A 13,131-nucleotide genomic window follows, 5' to 3' on the forward strand; every position below is an offset into this window, starting at 1 on the left:
ACCACTTGACAGACTAGTTTCCTTTTCAAGCAGTTAACATTTTGTTTTTTATAGAATTGTCCTTGTAAGAGATTTGACAACACTACATTTAAAGCTATGGATGCCCTTTGTATCCATCAGGTTCCAGCCAGGAAAACGGAAAGCATATCAGGAATTTCAAAGAGAGGGATTTAATATAGGAAATTGACTACACATGTGTTTGAAAACCAAACTAGCAAACAGAGGACATGAGATAATCCAGACATTTGTAACTGCAGGAAGTAACTACTACCCCTCGGGCAGGGAGAACAAAAATGGAAAGACAGTATTAGAAGAACTTAGGAAGGAGGAGATGGAAACCTGCATGGCTGATTCTCATACTTCTGGGGGGGTGGGTGGGGGGGGGAGTGTCTTAAAACTGTGCTTCAACCTCTGGGGAAGGGGCACCCTGCAGTCAATGCTTAGACGTCTGGGGAGGTGCCCCACAGGCTGGTACTCAGATTTCAGTGGGGGGTACACTGTGGCCAGTGCCAGGACTCTGGGAGTGTGAACTCAGCGCTTGAGCTCAGACCTGATGGGCCATTCAGCACTGGTACCTCTAATGAGGCATCTCATGGTGGGTACCGGGAGTGCTGGAGTAGGCTGAGGCTGGAATCTCAGCTGTCTTGCTTCTGGAAGGTGTCTGACTGGATCTGGAAACAGGAAGAGTCTTCTTTCATCCTGCCACCTTGTAGTCTCCTGTCAAGTCCTCCTGCTGAGGAACCCTCATGGGAAGTGAGCCATCAAGGAGTCTGGGAAATGTAGTTTGCAGGAGCAGTTCCCAGCTCCAGCAACACAGAGTGTAGAGGAGGGTGGGGAGCCTTGAGGCTGAGAGACACTGGGTAAATAACTGACATAGACTCTTCCAGTAAGGAGAGACTAAGCAGAGTTGGCCTCCAAGGTAATGTGGCAAAACACAGTCTTCCTATTTTGTAACCCATTTCCAGCCTGATTCCCAATAACTCTTGAGTAAGAAATTGCAGCTTGGGATGGGACTTCGGTGGAAAATTCTGATGCCAATGTGAAAAGTGGCTCCAAAGTCAAAGCATTCCTGCAAGCCGGTACACACGGAGCCCATGATTTATTCTAGCTTTTCCTTATTTTGCCTCTTTCTGCAGTCCCTGCTTCCAAGAACATCTTCTGGGACAGATGATCCCATGGCTCAGATACTTGGAAACATAGCCATTTACTACAAAGTCTGCTGCTCCTCAGACCACCCTGCCAAACCCCTTGCTGTGCAGCCGCACCCTGTTCCTGCAGGCTTGCCTCTCTCCATGTGTCACTGCCCCACGTGTCATCACCCCCTTCCTTGGGAAGAGAACGCCATGACTCGACACGTCCCATCTCCGGACTCAGTTTTTTCCTTCTTCATTTTCCATTGCTTTTGCTCATCCCTTCATTCTGATGCAGGATGGAGGTCCCTGAATCTCTTTCTAACTTTTATGCTCTTCTCCTAGGATCCTACTGTGTAAAGAGCACCCTGTTATAATAGTGACAGTGAAATTTCATACAGCCACAATTATTTTTCATCTACAACCTCTTTGACACACTGTTAGGAGGAGAACAGGTTTTTGGATTCAAGTAATCATATCTAAATCCTAACTGTAATTTAACTTGAAAAAATTTAGCTACTTAATTCCCCTGAGCCTGACTTTCCTCTATTTTAAGAGAACTAATAACTACTTCCAAAGATTGCTAGGAATATTAAATGACACAAGGTACTTGCTGCATCCACACATAGTAGGACAGGGTAAATCTCGGTTCTCCTTCCCCATGTAAGAGTGGTGTTTTTCTTATACATTTATGGGGAAAGGAGGACAAAGCATTATATAAGCCTAGCCTGAGCCATATAATAGATATTATAATAAGAAAGGACTTAAGGTTTAAAATCTGGGCAATGCTATGTGGAGGAGAATTATTTATCTATTCCTACAGGAAGATGAGAGTGATACTATCATCAGATGAGTTCTGACTGTGGACTGACTTCCCTCCCCCGAGTTTACCTGGCTTCTGGAAGGTGTCTTGTTATTTGTACAACTCTGTTATTTGTATATGCATAAGAGCAGGGAATAAGGAGGCTGGAAGCAAAAGCACAGGGCTGGGACAATATGAGGTATTCCTAGGGAAAGAATGGCAGATTATAGGACTAGAAAGGAAGCTTTGAGTCACACTCTGCCAATCCCTGAATGACCTGCTAAGGAGTTTTGCATTTTATTTCTTAGGCAATAGAAAGTTAAAACCAGAGAGAATAAAAAACAGAGAACCTTATAAAATGGATTTGACATTTTATTTACAAAAGCTCTTACTTAAGGAATGACAGGCAAAGAGATTCAGAAAAATGCAAAATCCAGAAAGATCTCTCTTGGCAATTCTTTTTTTTTTTTTCCCTTAAATGACTTTAGGAAAGATATACTTAAAGTAAGTGCTAGAGGCTGAGGTGTCCTTGTTGCTTTATCTTTTCTTTTTCCCATTCACATAGAACATGACTTGCCACTGCTTCAAACACAGGAAAGATTTCAGCAGTGGACAAACTGCAATTCTCAGTATCTCATGATGAGTTTATTCTGTTAGAAGCATTTGGATCATTGCTGCCTCTAAGGAGTTAACATTCTGGTTGAGAAGACAGATGCAAAAAGAGATCAGAATAATCAATAAGGTAAATGTAATGAGGAGTGCTGGCTAGTATTGGATCCTCAAGATGGAGCTTGTAGGGCTTCAAGGAGAACTTTCCGGAAACACACACACAACATTGGAAAGAAATAGCTAAGCTGAGCCTTAAAGGATGAGAAGGAGTCAACCACGTGGAGGAAGAGCCTGGAGGAGTGCAGTCCAGGTAGAGGAACAACCTGGGCAGAGATGAGAAACACCATCATTCACGAGGGGAGACCACAAGCAATTTGTGATCCTGGAGGCCAACGAGGCAGAGAGGAGTCGGGAGAGAGGAGCTGAGCAGGTGAGGTGGGGCCAGAAGGAATAGGGTCTTATGTGCTTGGCCAAGAAGCTTGCAAATTATCCTGTAGTCTCTGATGTGAGGATGGGGAGGGGCTCTGAGCAGGTAATGACACTGGAGATTTAACATTTCATCTGCTCTCACGACTGCATGAAGGAGGGAACAAGATGAGACCAGATGGGAGGTATTAGCAATATTCTAGGTAGGCTCTTAGGAGGAATGGGGCTCTTGGGGGTGCCAAGGCGAGTATGGAAATGGGATCTGGGAGGGGTTGGTGCTTGACTGACACGGGGAGATGAGCCATCCCAGGTGTTTAACCACCATGACTGATAGGTGTGGTTGCCAACCACAAAACAGGGGGCACATGAGGGGTGGCCACTTCAGAGGAAGACGGTATGCGTAGCTTTAGAAGCAATGAACTTGACGTGCCTTGAGGAGGCTGAAAACTCATCCTCCCAGCTGTATCAATTACCAGCTCTTTGACCTTGGGTAAATGATTTAATCTCCTGAGCCTCAACTTCCTCATCTCACTTGAGGATGGGAAAATAATGAGTAGTTTTCGGGGAAAGATAAATTTGCTCAAGGAACTCAAGGTGTTGCTTTTATCAAACTCTTTCCATTTGTACCTTCTTCACAGTAACTACAGGGAAACAAACGAACAAACTTCTATCCTGAAAGTTGACAAATGTTCCTTTCTGAGCCAAGGTTCTGCTTCTGTCGGTCGTCTTAAGCCTCGGGAAATCCCCCACCTGTAGGACTGGCCCTTGGGTTTCATGTGTGTCATGTGGGATGTTCTTTCTGCTTCGTCTTAATATCAAAGTGACAGATTACAATGTGAAGGTCCCAGAGGTGGAGACACTCCTGCTGAGAATCCACATCGAAAAATTCAGAAGCCTTGAGAAGTAAAGGTGATCCAGAAAGAATTTTGAGGTGTGTGAAAACTTTGAAATAATCTTTATTTTATATTTATTTCTCTCCTATCATATTTCTAAAGATTTTGAAATTCATTTCATCCTTAAATATTGTCTTTTTCTGTAAAAATAATGATACATAAATTTTTCGTCTCTATAAAAGCCATCATTTTTGAACCGAAAGATGGTGTGTGTGTGTGTGTATGTTTTAGTGGCAGGATAGAAAAAGGGACAGACCCAAACCCCTCGGCCCACATTTACTCCTAGTAACCCATAAAATAAACAAGTCTCACCATCCCCACCTCATGTGCTCCTACAACAAAAAGGATTTGGGTGTGATGGGTCCAATTTTTGCTATGAACTGTGAACTAGCATATTTTAAACTTGACTTCTGAGGTTGATGAAGGAAGCTTTCTTGTCCTCTAATAAAAATGCAGATGGCTCTCCTTTGCAAGCTCCTAAATCCACAAAGCTGTGTTTGAGTATGAATCTCATCTTCATCAAGGATAAGAATAGACTGGTAATTCAATAAGTCACGCTGTGCATTATTTCCATTCCTCATCCCAAAACAATTTCTAAAGGGTTTGACATATAGTAAGCGTGCATTAAATACGTATTAAATGAGTATATAAGAAGGCATTAGCACTAGCCTGAGAATATGAAGATCTAGGTTTAAATCCTGGCATTGTAGGCCACTATCTACAATGACAGGGAGTCTTGGGTTCTTTAGAATAAAGTCCTTTAAGTTGGTTAGATCAGGATTTGGGTCCTGGTTCCATGCCTACCTGGCCATGTGTGGGGAGGATTGGGGTCAAATTTCATAACCTCTCTATAACTCAGTAGGCTGCAGTGGTTGAGCTTGAGGATTCTGGGTTTGAATCCGGTTCTGTCTCTTATTATCTAGAGGACTTTGGTAGTTCAGTCAAATGCCTTGATTTTCTCATTTGCAAAGTATAAAAAAATAATTGTATCTATTGTTATGAGTTTGCTATGAGGATTTACGATTTAATATATGCAAAGCACTTTGAGTAGAGCTTGGCACATGGTAAGCACTTTGTATGTGTTAGCTATTATTCTATTATTTTTATTACACTACCTCTTACTGTGCTGTTGGAACTCTGAGAATGTACTTTTTTTCCCTAGGGAGAGAGGTTCCAAAGCATTCAACATCTTGAGGGTGGTGTTAGGATGGTCAGTCATTCAACCTTGGCCACTTTGGGTTTCAGTTTCCACACATGCCAATGAGATAATGTTCCCCATCCCTTCTCTCTCTGTATATAGCATAGGTTTTAGTGAGGCTCAAATAAGATCAAATGTGAAAACACTTAGCTAACTCTCAAGTGCTCCATAAATGTGAGTTTATTAGTTGGAACCCTTTCCACTACAAATGACAAAAACCCAACTCAAATTGATGTATGCCAGAAAAGAGGATTTATTGTTTCTTGCAACTGGATTCTAGAGTAGCTTTCAGTCCCAAAGGAAGAACTTTGGGAACCCAAACTGATACTCATTATAACATGAACATGTAATTTACATCTGTATGTCGTCTCTGATGGCTGCATTCTCTCCCTCTCTACACAGACTTTTTTAATATGATGAGGAAGATGAAACCAGGAGACCAACTTCATATTGTTCCAGTATTCCAAGCCAGCAAAAAGAGGAAATCTCCCAATCATCTCCTGTATATTCACTTCAAGGAAGAATTCTAATTGACTCTGATTTAATCTCCTGTCTAACCTTGGGCCAGTCATTGGATATAAGGGAGTGGATAACTAAGATTGTTTAGGCTTGGTCACAGCCCTTTCCATTTAACACGGGACAGAGGGATAGTGTATTAGAGTTCTCCAGAGAAACAGAACCAATAAGAGATATACATCTATATATAGAGAGATTTATTATAAGTAAATGGCCAATTATGGAAGTTGGCAAGTCCCAAGATCTTTAGTGAGTCAACAAGCTGGAGACCCAAGAGAGTGGATAGTATAATTCCAGTCCAATTCTGAAACCCTGAGAATCAGGAGAGCTGATGGCATAGTTCTAATCCAAAGGTCAACAGGGTCAAAACCAAGGATAGCCAATGTTTCAGTTCAAGTCTGAAGACAGAAAATAAGCAAATATCCCAGTTCAAAGGAAGTCAGGCATCAAAAATTCCCTTATTTGGGGGAGAGTCAGCTTATTTGTTTTATTCAGGCCTCCAACTGGTTGGATGAGGCCCACCCAGAATAGGGAGAGCAATTTGCTTTACCCATTCAGCTGATCTAAATGTTAATCTCATCCAAAAATGCCCTCACAGAAACACCCAGGGTAGTATTTGACCAAATATCTGGACATCCTGTAGCCCAGACAATTTGACTCATAAAATTAACCATCATAAATATGTTACCAGAAGAAGGAAAAAAAGAGGAAAAAAGGTATTGAGCAGATTTTTAAAAACAATACTATCATAGATTATCATTACTAATAGTAGTTTCTTTGACTTCTATAGAGATGATTACAATAAGCCTAGATTAATTATACCCCAAACCCTTGAGTATTTCTCAACTCCTGGCAGAGATAGGTTACCAGGATACTGATCCCATTAGAAACTGTCTTGGTAGAGGAGAAATCCTACTAGTACAAGGTTCTCAACCTTGCATATATTGACATCTGTGCTGGAAAATTCTTTGTTGAAGGGTGTTGTCCTGTGCCGTGTAAGATGTTTACAGCATTCCTGACCTCTACCCACCAGATGCCAGTAGCACCCAACCCCCTGCACCATCCACCTTGCGACAATCAAAAATGTCTCCAGGCATTGTCAAATGTTCCCTGGGGAACAAAATCTCCTCCCATCTCTGGCTGAGAAGAATTATACTAATAGCTCCCGGCTAAGTAGTAAGTCATACCTCTCTATTCTTCACCCTTAGTCCCAAGTGATGGAGGGAATGCTGCCATGCTGGGTTGGTTTTACAACTTTATAACTCCCCCTGCCATCCCTTCTACGCACACCCCATTACACTGAAGCTCCCCACCACTGGGGCACTGAACAAGCATACTGTTGAGAAAAAACTGCAGGGTATACAACTCAAGATATTTGGGGGTCTAGTCCCTCCTCTGTCACTGACTTGTGTATGGCTGGGCATCTCTTTTCTATCCTGGCCTTGGTTTTCCATATTGACAAAACGAGAAGATGTCCTGTAATTCTTCATGTTACCCTAAAATTGTTTGATACAAATTGATGAGATTTAAACTATGAAATGGGAAATCACCATACAGAATTCACTGACTGAGTACTTTGTGACTAAGATCCTAAATTTCCCATACGCATCTCTTTTGCTTCTTGGAAGTGAAGATTGCATTGGGTTACTTGAATAAGGAGCCTGGGCAAAAGTGAGGACTGACCTACATCTGGATTTCTGCTGCTACTTGATGTTTTGTTTTGGGGTGTCACTCAAGATTCCATCTGTGCGTAGGAAAACAGTGTCAAGTGGAAAATCATTCAGTGTGGCTAAACGATTGGGAGATTGTGCAAATTTATGCGCCAGAGTAACGGGTACATTACCAGAGTGGGAGGTAGTGGAATGCATAATAAAACACATATCTCTATAACTGGGTGAATTATTTCTCATCTTTATGTTTGAAATTTAGATATATGGGAGAGTGAACTTAGCCAGATGAAATTTGGAGTAGACAATAGTTGTTGCCTCTTTATTTTTCTTGTCAAAATTATAGGGCACTGAATATTGACTTTATTGATGAGAAAACTGATGCTCATAAAGGAAGAATTATGAGCAGTGGACATACTATGAATTATTGGCAGGGTTTAGACACACTTCTAGGGCTCGCAACATCCAGCCCAGTGATGTTTCTACCATGTTAACTCCCTGGGACAAGGCCTTATGGGAAACAAGTGTAGAAACACCCTTTCCTCTTCCCACCTAATATTAGAGTTCAGAAAAGAAAGTCAAGTTGATGCTGGTTTTTCCGTCTTCCTCTCCTCTGCCTCCGCACTCTTGGGTGGGTTTTTCATAAAGATTTCAGTCTTATTCTTGCCACTTGTTCCTATCTAGAGGCATAGCAGAGCTTATACTAGGGCCCAGAACAGAGCTCATGGAGCAAATGTCTCATAGCCCCAGTCCCCTCCCTGCCCAGCTGAAGAAAAAGCAAAAGAAAAGGAAATAAAGGCATCAGTTGTGTTTTCATAATGACCTCTCTGGCAGATAGAGATGAGAAGTTATAAACAGTTGTTTGTTTCGTTTTTTTTTTATAAATTTATTTATTTATTTTTGGCTGTGTTGGGTCTTCGTTTCTGTGCGAGGGCTTTCTCTAGTTGTGGCAAGCGGGGGCCACTCTTCATCGTGGTGCGTGGGCCTCTCACTGTCGCGGCCTCTCTTATTGCGGAGCACAGGCTCCAGACGCGCAGGCTCAGTAATTGTGGCTCACGGGCCTAGTTGCTCCGAGGCATGTGGGATCTTCCCAGACCAGGGCTCGAACCCGTGTCCCCTGCATTGGCAGGCAGATTCTCAACCACTGTGCCACCAGGGAAGCCCAAGAAGTTATATACAGTTTTTGAACAGTCAAGTTTCTAGTTCCTATGTTAGTTTCCTGTGGCTGTCATAACACATTATCACAAACTTGGTGGCTTAAAACAACAGAAATGTATTCTCTCACAGTTCTGGAGGACAGAAGTGTGAAATCAAGGTGTCGGCAGGGTCACACCCTCTCCCGAGGCTCTAGGGGAGACTATGTTTGTAGTCTCTTCCAGCTTCTGGTGGTTCCAGGTGTTCCCCGGCTTGTGGCTGTATCATTCCAATCTCTACCTCTCTGGTCATCTTTTTCCTCCTCTTCTCTGTGTGTCTCTCATCTGTCACCTGTCACTGGATTTCAGGCCCACCTGGGTAACCCTGCATGATCTCCTTATCTCGACATCCTTAACTTGATTACATCTGCAAAGACTCTTTTTCCAAATAAGGTTACATTCACAGGGTCTAGGTATTTGGACATGCACATGTATTTTGAGGGCACCATCATTTAGCCCACTACACCTAGGAACTGTGCTAATTTTTAAAAATAAATTTATTTGTTTATTTATTTATTTTTGGCTGCATTGGGTCTTCGTTGCTGGGTGCGGGCTTTCTCTAGTTGCGGCAAGCAGGGGCTACTCTTCGTTGCAGTGTGTGGGCTTCTCACTGCGGGTGGCTTCTCTTGTTGTGGAGCACGGGCTCTAGGCACGCAGGCTTCAGTAGTTGTGGCACACAGGCTCAGTAGTTATGGCTCGCAGGCTCTAGAGCGCAGGCTCAGTAGTTGTGGCGCATGGGCTTAGCTGCTCCGCGGCCTGTGGGATCTTCCCGGACCGAACCCATGTCCCCTGCATTGGCAGGCGGATTCTTAACCACTGCGCCACCAGGGAAGTCCCGGAACTGTGCTAACTTTTCTACATAGGTATAATATCTCTCAGACTTCTCACAGGTCTTTGAGCTATGAGTGAATATTCATTTTACAGATGAGGAGGTGAAGAAACAGCAGTGAATTTGGAAAAGGATGCTGAGTTAGAAAGTGTCAGAGGCAGGGTGCACAGACTTGAGTAATTTTTAGTGAGTTTATGTTCTTCCTCAACTCTGGATCTTCCTTCAAAGAGTTTAGTTACAGTCACTTTTGTTGTTAATAAATTTATTTTAGCATGAGGCCATGCAGAAGAGGGAGTGTCATCTATAGAGGACATAGGTACTGACACACTAGGTTGATGGGGAGGGAGTTCCCTCTAGGTTATTCTATTGGACCCAATTGGTACCCTCATGATTTAAGAGGATCTTGATTCAATTCTTCAATTCTGGCCCCGTCTCTATTTATGTTGAATACATTTTGTCAAGTCTGTTTACCCCTTGTTTCTCAGATTTTTCACCTGTGAAATGAGCACATTGGTCTTGAGCTCTCAGTTGATGAATCATACCTTTCAACAACATCAATCCTCAAGGACACAGTTTTTAAAGAACTGATGCCACCTTTGCAAGTATCACGACTGCGGAAAATATTCGAACTCTTCCCACCACTACTGTACTGGTGGAACAGGACTCAGATGCTGGGAAGCTTTAGAAGTCACTCTGGTGAGCCTCATCTTCCCCAGCTACTCTTCTCTCCCAGGCTGTATCTCTTCCTTGGCCTTGAAAATTCATCTCAAACATTCCTCCTGCCCCGATCTTCCTGGGCCAAATTAACTATTCCTTTCTCTCACTTCCTACCTTGTACACACTTGGATAATGACATTTATCTTTATGTATGACTGTCTTCCTTATCTCACTCCTCTAGAGGGTGTGGAAACAAACAAGGGAATCTAGACTTTCTTTCAGGTGGTATGAAGACAGGGAACCTGCATTCTCACTTTTTTTTTTCTTGATATTTGACTAAAAAAGTGCCAGAACCCTTAGAGGGAAACAGCCTGAGTTAGTGAGATACTGAAGCCATTTTTAAAAGAAGATTAGAGTTTGCTTCTTGGCAAGATAATTATTTCCTTTGTTTCCTTCCTCCTTTTCATCCTTTCCTTTCCATTCCTGTCCTTCCTTTATCAAAAACACACCCTGAACTCCTGCTAATTGTCAGATGCTGCTAGATCTACAGACATAATGGCGCATAAGTTACTGCCCTGCCGTCAAGTAGATCACAGTCTCATGGCCAACATAGTCAAGGAAACAAAGAATTACAGCCCATCATAGTAAATGGCATTATATCATATATAATATATACAGTATAATATAATACATAGAGTACATATTGCTTTGTTATATATTTTTGCATCGCATTTCACACTATGATATGTGCCACATGGCATACTACAAGGAAAATGTACTGAACACTTTAGTATAGTTTTCTTCTTGGCTTCAGGGGAGGTCCTAGAGAGAACGGGATAGAAAATGAACATGTGTTCATCAGACAGAGGAGACATATTTAGAATGGAACATTCTCTAAAGCTCAGAGCCTGTGAGCTTGAAAGGCAAACTCAGATATATGATCCCAACAAAATTCACTGGGGCCACTTTTTACGAGTTATTTTGGGGGCCTACCTGGGCGTTCCAGGGCTACTGTAGAGCTGCCCCTCTCCTGCCTCTACGTGGCAGCAGGCTGAGCCGGCAACACCATCTGCCCGCAGTTCAGAACTCTGTCCAAACCAGACTGCAGGACACCAGCGCGTGGAGACCCAGCACACGACCTTTCTCCCCAAGCACTCAGCCTGGTCCTCATTAACTGCCCTCTCAGCTACTTAGGACTCCACAGAAACCATGTGTATTTCCACTGCTAACTTAATCTGCAAAGCATTCAGTGAACTTCTTAATTTTCTTTTATTTCCCTGTAATCTGAGGTTGCAAATAAAAACAAATTATAAAATGGGGGCAATCAGTGAATGGGCTAAGTTATCGATCACCATATTTTAATGCTGCAAATAGCTGTTCATTGTTAGGTAATGAAAGTACAAAGTATGGCCCATTTTATCTTGATATCCCTGCGCTTGGCCTAAATTGGGTAATGAGTAAATGGGAATTAAATTAAGTTGAGCAATACTGAAAGATTGAATGAAGCAGGCATTATGGATTCTCTTCATATATAAGAAAATGGGTCAGAATTTAACCGGGAAGGGAGCTGACCCTCCCTATTTGTGTGCTAGTTAGCTGAAGAGCTATTATTGCCTTCACTGCTAAACACTCATAACTATCCCATTGCCCTATTACTGCTGGTGATTTAATAGAAGTCTGAGTGCATGGCTTTTCTCTTTTCAGCCCTCCTCTCCTTCATTCCATCTTTTTCCAGGCTTCTGGCTGTGAGTTCTTTCTGAAATGCACATTGGATCGTCTGTCCTCTGCTTGCTTATATACCATTTTATGGTCTTGCTCTTGCCTGAGCCCCATCTCTCACACTCAACCACACGTGCCCTATACTTGAGCTGCCATGGGGCTCCTCCAACACCCTTGTGATTTCTCCATCCTTCCTGCCTACACAGGCTGTACCATTTTCCAGGAGGATGTCTGTCCATCACTTCTCCATTCAATTAACTTGTATTTCAAAGCCTAGCTCAGACCTTAATACCTCCTAGAGGCCTTTTCTGAAGGCCCTTACTTGATTAGGAAGTCACTCTTCTGTTTCCCACAGTCCCTGTTGTATACTTACCACACTAAACACACTATGTATGTTGTATATATACCAACAGGTCACGTGTCTGCCTGTTTCTCCAACTCAGCTCTGAGCTCCATGAGGATGGAGACCATGTCTTTGTTCTCAGTTCTAATCCTAGGATCTGGCATCTATCAGTTGCTCAACTAATGAAAGAGAGAAAGAAAGAGAGAGAGAGAGAGAAAGAAAGGGAAGAAGGAAGGAAGGAAGGGAGGGAGGGAGGAAGTAATTATGAAATGGATGAATAAGGAGAGTGGGACAGTCACAACCAAATGGCAGCAGGAGATGTACACGGTCCCATGGTCACTCCCAGACTGAATTATTTTGTGTCTAAGCATATAAGCTCTTCAGGAAGAATTTCCAACAGCTCCCCCCTATCTGGCTGTGGGGGACCAGGGATATATGACCACTCAGCTACTCCATAAACAGCGCTGGGGAGCTAAGGAGGACTTCAACCATGGAAGCCCGTGATTGCTTTTGTTTGTTGTGTCTCTGCTGCCATGGTTCCCAGATGACACCCCATCTCCACAAGCGCTGCTACAAATAGACTTGAAGCTGCCAGGTGGGTTTTCTCAAACCCAAGAGCCTCAGCAAAGCAGCAGCTGACAAAGGTTAGGAGCAGGCCCCAGAGGGGAAGGAATGCAGGTTTGTCTTGATCTGCCTCATTGGAGGGGAAATGATAAAGGAGTCATAAAAGACTGGCAGCAGCTCAACTATTTGACGCCAAATGCCTCTTCCAAGGAATCATTTTACAGCAGCTCAACTATTTGATGCCAAAGGCCTCTTCCAAGGAATCATTTTCCAAGCAGAGTATGCGCTCCTGCAAACATGGTCACGTTCATATAATGTTCTGCTTGTCTTTTCTTTTTTCCTGTCTTTCTTTCCTCTTTTAAAAATTTCCCTGATCTTTCAGTGAAAAGAATTAGTAGAAGGGTCAGGTCTCAGGCATCAGGTAAAAATAGAAGAGAAACAAGATAGGGAAGTGAAGCAAACATCCCTCTGGGGAGAAGGCAGGTCTGTTTGGAAGGAGGGGCACTCTCAGACCCACTCCCTCTCACTCCTCAGGCTGTTTCTGGTCTGGGAGCCATGGATGCAGAGCCCATTGAGTTCTTCCTG

At 43.0% G+C, this 13,131-nt stretch overlaps 1 long non-coding RNA gene across 1 annotated transcript; it reads left to right on the forward strand.

The window, feature by feature from the left end:
• Positions 1-417: 417 nt before the first annotated feature.
• LOC309633450 lies at positions 418-12,196 on the forward strand. Its single transcript, XR_014247533.1, has 2 exons — positions 418-2,971; positions 3,606-12,196. It is a non-coding gene; the product is annotated as an uncharacterized lncRNA (long non-coding RNA).
• Positions 12,197-13,131: the final 935 nt, after the last annotated feature.

The sequence above is a fragment of the Balaenoptera borealis genome (genome assembly GCF_965194805.1).
Source record: "Balaenoptera borealis genome assembly, chromosome: 8".
NCBI lineage: Eukaryota > Metazoa > Chordata > Mammalia > Artiodactyla > Balaenopteridae > Balaenoptera > Balaenoptera borealis.